The sequence below is a fragment of the Mastomys coucha genome, unplaced genomic scaffold (genome assembly GCF_008632895.1).
Source record: "Mastomys coucha isolate ucsf_1 unplaced genomic scaffold, UCSF_Mcou_1 pScaffold14, whole genome shotgun sequence".
NCBI classification, from domain to species: Eukaryota; Metazoa; Chordata; class Mammalia; order Rodentia; family Muridae; genus Mastomys; species Mastomys coucha.
The window spans coordinates 24,629,644-24,638,450 of NW_022196896.1; the positions used below are offsets into that span (position 1 = coordinate 24,629,644).

The 8,807-nt window shown below is 35.6% G+C and overlaps 1 long non-coding RNA gene across 1 annotated transcript in view; it reads right to left on the bottom strand.

Moving 5' to 3' along the window:
* Positions 1 to 7,034: 7,034 nt before the first annotated feature.
* The window catches only part of LOC116088066, a 7,092-nt gene continuing 5,319 nt past the window's right edge, over positions 7,035 to 8,807 (bottom strand). The window contains exon 2 of the long non-coding RNA XR_004117753.1: positions 7,035 to 7,238. This is a non-coding gene — a long non-coding RNA (uncharacterized LOC116088066). The remainder of the gene's footprint in view (positions 7,239 to 8,807) is intronic.

Below are 8,807 nucleotides of genomic sequence, written 5' to 3' on the forward strand. Positions count from 1 at the left end.
GACACACCAGAAGAGGGCACCAGATTTCATTACAGGTGGTTGTGAGCCACCATGTGGTTGCTGGGATTTGAACTCAGGATCTTTGGAAGAGCAGCCGGTGCTCTTACCCGCTGAGCCAGCTCACCAGTCCCCCAAGTTGTTTCTTTTTTTTTTTTTGTTTTGTTTTGGTTTGGTTTTTTTGCTTTGTTTTTCAAGACAGGGTTTTTCTCTGTGTACCCCTGGCTGTCCTGGAACTCACTCTGTAGTCCAGGCTGGCCACAAACTCAGAAATCCACCTGCCTCTGCCTCCAAGTGCTGGGATTAAAGGCATGCGCCACCACTGTCCAACTAGGTTTCAAATTTTTAACACAAATATTTATAGGCATGTAGTACTGGATTATACAGTCATGTAAAATTCAGTCATTTTTTTCATATAAATGTCAATAATTTTGTATAAAGAGAAGTAACTTTTTAAAAAAGAAAATGAGCTGGGTAATGGGGTGGCGCACACCTTTAATCCCAGCACTTGGGAGGCAGAGGCAGGCAGATTTCTAAGTTCGAGGCCAGCCTGGTCTACAGAGTGAGTTCCAGGATAGCCAAAGAAACCCTGTCTTGGAAGGGGAAAAAAAAAAGTGAATAGTGAGTATAGCAACACTTTGCACAATTTTAAGTATAATTCTTTATTTCAGTTATATTTTGTCCTGTCCAAAAACTAGGTCATATTAACACAAAATACTAAGACTATATAACAGAGAAAATGAAACTCTGCATGGTTCTTAAACTCTTAAATAAATACTTGTGACTTTAAAATTCTATTTTTTTTCAGAACATATTACCTGAGTTTATCACAATTGCAATATTTTATGGCAAAGCTTTAGAGGTCTTTACTGCTGCCACCAAAATATACAAAAAATATACCTAGCAGTAGGTCTGCATCTAAATTCTATTAATGTGCAAATTTTTTAGAGCTTCAGTTTATATGGAAATGATCTAAACTATTATGTGTAACCCTAAGTACTGATCTTTTATTTTTCCTTTACACTTCTTAAAAAGATGACTGAGTAAATAAATCTCTTCAACTACTCAAGCTAGTATTGTATTCACTCATTTCCATATTATTAAGATTATTGAGCTGAACTTTTTACACAATTATAAAATAGCAATTTTTTATGTAATCATTGCTTTGCAAAGATCTATGTGTTTCAACTATGCTAGTTGGTCCATCAACTTTAATAAAAATACTTCTTTCCTCCCTTAAAACTGAAATATAGTAAAGAAACTTCCCAGGGGTCTGACAGCTCTTCTTACAGCACAGGTGGGAGTCAACTCTTAAAGTCTATCACAACTTGATTCTAAATGGTTTGTTCTCAAGTCTACTACACTTGAGGCTTGTACCATTTCCTGCAAGGAAAAAATACTGCATTTAATAACAGGTTGGAGTGATCTGTGTACTTTTCCCACAAAACTGGAATACCTTTTTATCAGTCTCCTTTCTCTTATTATTCCTGACTTGTGACCTGATATATATTTAGTCCTTAAGATTTTCCACCTTGCTCCAGCATGCCTTGATATGTCACACTATACTCTTTGTAACTTACCACTGCTCTCGGTAAGCTAGCTACTAAGTAGGTTGTAGAAAAGAGGTAGATGAAAAAACTAAACATTTCAAGGCTGTATAGTAGATGTGTTTGTGAACTTCTTTCATATATGTGTAGAACTATTGAACAAATTAACCTTATCATCGTTGTGAAATGGAAAGTATGCTACTTACATCCTATGATAACGGCTGCTGAGAGATAACTACAGCAGCTAGTATGTCGAGTACTATTCTAAATGCTGGAATTATAAGAAATTGTCTATATTGCCAAGGCAAATTACAATCCACCAGCAATATGAGAAAACAGAAATCCTAGTAACATTTAAGTTGCAGCCCCATTATACGTGACATATGTTTGAGTGATGGAAGTTCCCAGTCTTTTTTGTTTGTTTTAATATATGCCCCCAATTTTTTATTGAATAGGGAATAGTAGCTTGCATGATTAAAACCAGCACTGATTTTGTTTCATGTTCTTGTCTCAAAAACATCCTCAAAGGTCATGACTCTACCAACATATGATACAGATACAATATGATTCATATTGAAAGTGGCTGTGGTAGAAGACGAACACAAAAATTGGCTTTATTTGTCTGACAAATTTTTCATAAAGCACAGTTGTTGCTTCTATGTAAGGACAGTGTACAGAGTACATCAGGATAAAGCACCTTGTGCTAGATTATGCTGAGCATGGTCTAACTTTTGACAACTGTCCATAGCAGTGTGGGCAGGAATATTTCTCTAAAGGAAGTTTTCACTTTCTAAAGCTTTTCACCTACACCACAGCTCCCTAATTCCCCCCCACACTCAAAAACAAACAAACAAACAAACAAACAAAAAAGAACAAACAAACCAACAAAGCAGTGTGTAGCTGAATTTTTCCCTGCTTGGATAATAAAGATGACAAGAAGCTAAAAGCTGGGCGAAGAGGTCATTCCAGTCTGAGAGAGGAAGAGGGACACAGGAAGAAGGAATGTCCCTTTTGGATGGTGAGGTGGAAATGAGACACACCAGGAACTATTAAAACTGGTAGCAGGTTCCTCCATCAGAAGATTTCTAACAGAATAGTTGATGGTTTAGGATGGTAGATTTTGTGCCCAGCAGTTGTCATCTGTTGATTCTAAACTAAGATTGTCTGGTATTTTACATTTGAGGCGACTCAGGTGGGCTCCCGAAAAGAGGTAACTGCAGTGGAGTGCTGGCTGGCAAAAATGCACCCCAGCTAGCTGCAGGGACTAAGAAAGCAATCTCAGTTCTGGAGAGGAAAAGCAGGTGTTTGTGAAAGTGGCATTGGCTAGAGGAAACACTGTCTCGGGCTATGTACCAGGCTGGGAACAGACTGAGTCCACTGGTGCCTAGCTGGCATTAGCATATATTTTTTTTAATAATTACATACAACAGCAGGGAGACCACTATTTCACCATACCGTAGGTTTGGGGTTAGATGTGAAATAGCCTGAACCTTGCTGTACTAATTAGTTTGGTACCTCTCAAATATCTAACTCATTGAGTTGTTTCTTAATGATGACTTACCTACAAATAATCTTTTAGCAGCCATTATTTAAATGAATGAAAATATATGTAGTATGTAGATTGAAAACTAATGAATTCATTTTCAAAAAACCTTTATGACACACATACTTGTACATTTGTAATATTTTCTGTCCAGTAACATAGCTATAAAACATAATTTCATTAATCCAAAAGGTAGGTCCCAGGCTTAAAGCCAAAAGGCTTGAGATGAGAATGCCTAGCAAAAATTTATGATGGCATAGATAAGCCCTCCACTTCTGTTATATACACCATCTAGCATCTATGACACTGGAACCAGGGGAAATATGACAGGAAATCATGTGACCTAAAGATTTCTTGCAACCAAGAAAATAATGCAGAGGGACAAAACTTGGTTTCCTGTAAATCTGTTTTTTTTACAGTAAATGAGTTCATTTTAATACTACTTTAATTGTTTATCTCAAGCATTCCATATCATCCTCTTTTTCTTGCTAGAAAAGATTACAAAGGAATGTTCAAAGAAAAATATATTCCCTCTCAATACTATGTGACCAAGAACCAACCATCTGTTATACCAGGATGTCAGTGTTCATTGACCTCAAAGTAAAATCTAATTACACTTGAACTGACGTAAAATATAGTTCTTATATACCAAATTGTATCACTTGATTCCATTTGTATCATATGAGAGGGCTCACAGCAGTGGTTCTCAAACCTGTGGGTCACAAAACTATAGGGGTCACCTAAGACCACCAGAAAATACAGATATTTGCACTATCTACAACTATAGAAAAATTACAGATATGGATTAGCAACAAAATTATTTTATGGTTAAGGTCAACCATAACATGAGAAACTGTATTAAAGGGCCAAAGCATGTGGGAACAACCCTTAGTATTAGTTTGCTTCTCTGCTTCCACAAAATTCAGAATATGTTTGAGTTAGCATTCACTGGATAAAAGGGAATTAATTAGCACCATTTATTTGGAATAGTTGGAAAGATAAAACAGGGTTCCTTTCACGAAAGAAACTTAAGGCTAGTTGTAAGAGACATCTGAACAAAAAATAGTATCATTACAACTACCCTTAAAAGTAAGAATAAGAGCTGCTAGCTACTGGATAGGAGAAAGATAGCATTTGGCTTGGCTCTTAAGGATTGGTAAATTTAGAAAGATATCCTGCCAAAGAACCAGAATTGAAGAGGCACAGTATAATGTACATTCCCCACATTAGTTCTGTAGAATAAAGAGTATTAGATTGTATGGATAGCCCTGGTGTGGAAAGTCCTGCCATAAGGAATGTTAAATACCCCTACCTTATGTCAATGTTTTGTACAATAAACATTGGAAATGATTCACAAACAATTTCCCCAATACATTATTTATCATTATATGGATGACATCCTATTGGCTGATCCAGATATATCCTGGAGAGAATGTTTGATGAAGAAAAAAACAAAACCAAAGATCTTGCCTTGCTGGGGACTGCAAATCACCCCTAAAAAAATACAAAAAGGGGACTCTACTAATTATCTAGGGTATAATATAAGTCTACAAAGTGTTAGGTCACAAAAGGTACAAATCAGGAGAAACTAATTAAGTGCCCTTAATGATTTTCAGAAGCAACTGGGAGATAACTAGCTACGTTTGGCTTGGCCACTCAAGAGCTAAACAATTTACTTCAAACCTTAAAAGGTCATAAAGATTTAAATAGCCCAAAGAAACTATCAGCTGAGGCTGAGAAGGAGTTAGCTTTGGTAGAAAGGAAATTACAGGATACACATCTAGATCGTATTGACACAAAGATGTTCTACATCTTAGTTATCTTACCTTCTACTCATTCCCCTACAGGAATTCTCATTCAGAGGGAAGATTATATCTTAGAATGGATATTTTTAACACATAAACAGAGTAAGAAACTAAAAACCTACATTGAGAAGGTTTCTAAATTGATATTAAAAGGAAAAATGAGATTTCGACAATTAGTTGGAAAGGATCCAGCTGAAATTGTGGTACCTTTTACTAACACAGAAATTGCCTCTCTACGGACACAAGATGAACACTGGCAAAGAGCATAAAGTAACTTCTTGGGAGAGATTAACAATGGGTACCCTAAAAGCAGGCGGCTGCAGTTCATCAAAAAAATTAATTGGATTCTCCCTCATATAATAAAGGGGAACTCCAATATCTGGAGCCCCTACATTTTCCACTGTCAGGAAATCAGGAAAGACAGGATATAAATCAGAAGATGAAAATAAGGTGGTTAAGAGTCCCTATAAGTCAGTTCAAAAATCTAAATTATATGCAATAATCTTGGTGTTGCCAGATTTTCAAGAGTCTCTTAATATACTAACTGACTCTCAATATACAGAAAGGGTTTTACACATAGAGACTGATGAACTTATTCAGGATGATTCTAAATTGATTATTCAGTTACAACAAATGATCAGAAATAGATGTTACCCACTATATATAACATACATAAGATCCCATACAGGTCTGCCAGGCCATCTGGGACAAGGTAATAATCAAATTGACCAGCTATTGATGGGAAGTGTACGAGGGGCTTCAGAATTCCATTAAAAAACACCATGTTATCAACAGAGGTTTAAAGAGTCTCTATCACTTGGCAACAAGCCAAGGAAATTGTGAGGCAATGTACTACTTGCTCGTTATATAACCAAACTCCATTGCCAACAGGAACTAAGGGTACCCAAAGAAATGACACTTGGCAAATGAATGTCTTCCATTTTACAGAGTTTGGTAAACTGAACTATGTGCACCATACTATAGACACATGTTCAGGATTTGAATGGGCAATTGCCTTAGCATCAAAAAGGCTGCTTCTATTATTACACATTTGTTAGAAGTTATGGCCCTTATGGGAATACCCATACAAATTAAAATGGACAATGGTCCGGTGTTTATCTCTAATAAGATGAAGCAGGTTATCATAATATAAAACATGTTACAAGTATATCACTCAACCCTACAGGACTAGTGATTGTGAAGAGATCTAATCAAACTCTAAAGGAGAAGCTTAATAGACAAAAGGGATCAACAAAACCCACAAAGATAGATTACATAGTGCTTTATTTACCTTAAAATTTTTAAATGCTAATGAACAAAACACCACAGCTGCTGAAAGACATTAGATTGTGGAAAAAACTATTGAAATAAACCAACCTGTTTACGTTAAGGATATACTGACATCAGTATAAATGACTTCACAGACAAACCATCTTAATACACACACCATTTCTTAAATGAATGTAACCTGTTCTCTGTGGGCTGAGAATGAAGTCACTCACTCAAGTCAAAAAGCTTTGACCATAGCAGGAAGTCTATATCCAAAAATCATGCCTACAATTCATTCCTTGGCACAGCAGAACTGTCAACTCTCAGTTTAGCTACTTATGGAGGTAAAATCCTTTGGTGAGGTGAGGGTCATTGAAGCACAGCCTTATTACAATGAAATCCAATGTCTAAAAGTTGTTCTTATTTTGGGCTTGTACCACAGTAAGAGCCAAGATTTTAAACTCTACTAGAAACAACAAAAAAAAAACAAACAAAAAGACATTGCCTATTTATGTTCATTTTAAAAAATATTAGTGATGTATTATTTTAAAATGTAAGATAATATGTTTGGAGTTATTTAAAATTTATATTGAGAAAAACAATTGCTGTAGATAAGCATCTACATGATTGTTGTTTTATATCAAACAACTTCTATAATACTCATTTTTATTGTTACAATATTTAAAAACTTTAAAGAACATAACAACAACAACAAAAAAGAAAGGTATTGCAGGTATTGAAGGGGGTTCTGTGGAAGGAGTTGAGATATAAAAAGGAAAGAAGAATGTCATGTAATTCTGTTTACTTAAAATGTTTTTAAATGTTAACAAGTTCAGATAAATTGAAATTATGTATTTTTTATCATCATAATGCAATAAAACTTCAATTAAAAAAAAAGTGGAAGAGTTTGTAGGAAGGTGTTCAAAATTCTCACCTGATGATCTTGAATGGTCATCTGTTAGGAAAATAGGCTAAGTAGAAATAAGGAGACTTGGGAAACATTGAAAACATTTAGGAGTACTGCAAGTCCAGACTGCTGTTATCCTCGTAGTGTTAGGGTGGCTCCAATGTGCACTCCTGCAATGAAGTCAATGACAGTTGAGAGTAGGCAAAGCAAACAGAACCAAGGACAAATCATAGCACAACCAACAAATGCACAGCACACTGGATTTTAGTTGCCTGTCAGGACAACTCATGACGGCTCTATACTGTTTATCAATTTGAATGGTTCTTGTACAATTTTTTACCCTTTCCTAATTTAACGAGATTTGTAATTATGAATGTAAGTTGGTTATCTTGATGTTCATTTACTGTCCAATTTAAAATGTTTCATTGCTTACCTAGATGTTCATTTAGTAGTCAATTTAAAATGTTGTTTTATATTGCAATAGGTTTTCTGAAATTCTATATATCTATCAGATTATTCATCTTGTTTAGCTCATGTAAGAGCAAATTCAAGTCACCTCTTCATTATCAACTAAGTGCACATCTGGTACTGGACATGTGAGCTAAAAAAAGAAAAAACCTCGAAAGGAATTAGAGCTGTTGTCTTGTTCAGTGCTAAAAGTGTTTCCCTTGTTAGGTAACCTCATACAATGTATTATTTCCGGATGTCATCTTTCACTGAAAATGAGGTTTCTGTAATCATACTCTACTTTCTCTCTGAGGCAGAACACTGAGGAAACAGATGGGAAAGGCAGAACAGTGCTCATGTAGATTTGATCTATCTAATATAAACACAAATGCTAGAGTTGAACTGTAAAGTTAATCTATTTAGAAATTATACCTAAGAGTGGCATTTTCCTAAACATAACTCATGGACTCAGAGTATAGCTCCTTAGTTCAATAGCCAAACCCCTAAAGTGACTGTAATGTACCAAAATCTGCTTTGCCTCAGAATTTTAAAACTCAATAAAACAATCTCACAATGCAATTTTAAATAAAATTTGCATAGGTAAAACTTGTCATTGAATTCTGTCCACTGTTTCTTTTACATTCATCTTTTTCCCCATTGCAAAATTACAGTTCTATTACTTTACTCTTGACATACATATTCCATAAAGTTATTGTTTATGTTGCACATAAAATTCTATTTAAAACTGAATCTTATACATCAGTTAAGAATTTTATATACTATGTTATTTTTAATATTACCCCTACTAACTTGAGATCAAGTTCCTGGGGATTAGATAGAGTTAAGATTGTATGTATACACTAGAGCTATTTAGCAACATCTGTCTGTAGCAACACACACCCACTTCTGCTATTCAAATGTAGCCCAGTGTATCCTGGGTGGTGTAAATGACCCTCAGAGAAGTTGTAAGTAAGATATCCAAGGGAGCCGGGCAGTGGTGGCACACGCCTTTAATCCCAGCACTTGGGAGGCAGAGGCAGGTGGATTTCTGAGTTCAAGGCCAGTCTGGTCTACAGAGTAAGTTCCAGGACAGCCAGGGTTACACAGAGAAACCCTGTCTCGAAGAGGAAAAAAAAAAAAAGATATCCAAGGGAAACACGTAAGATGTATAGCTGGTAGTATCTTCTCAATCCATAGCACATCATGTCTATTGTCAACATTGCCGTCTAGTAGACTTACTTGGTTCTACCATCCACTTTGAGGATTATTATGCAAATACTGCCAGGTTGTTT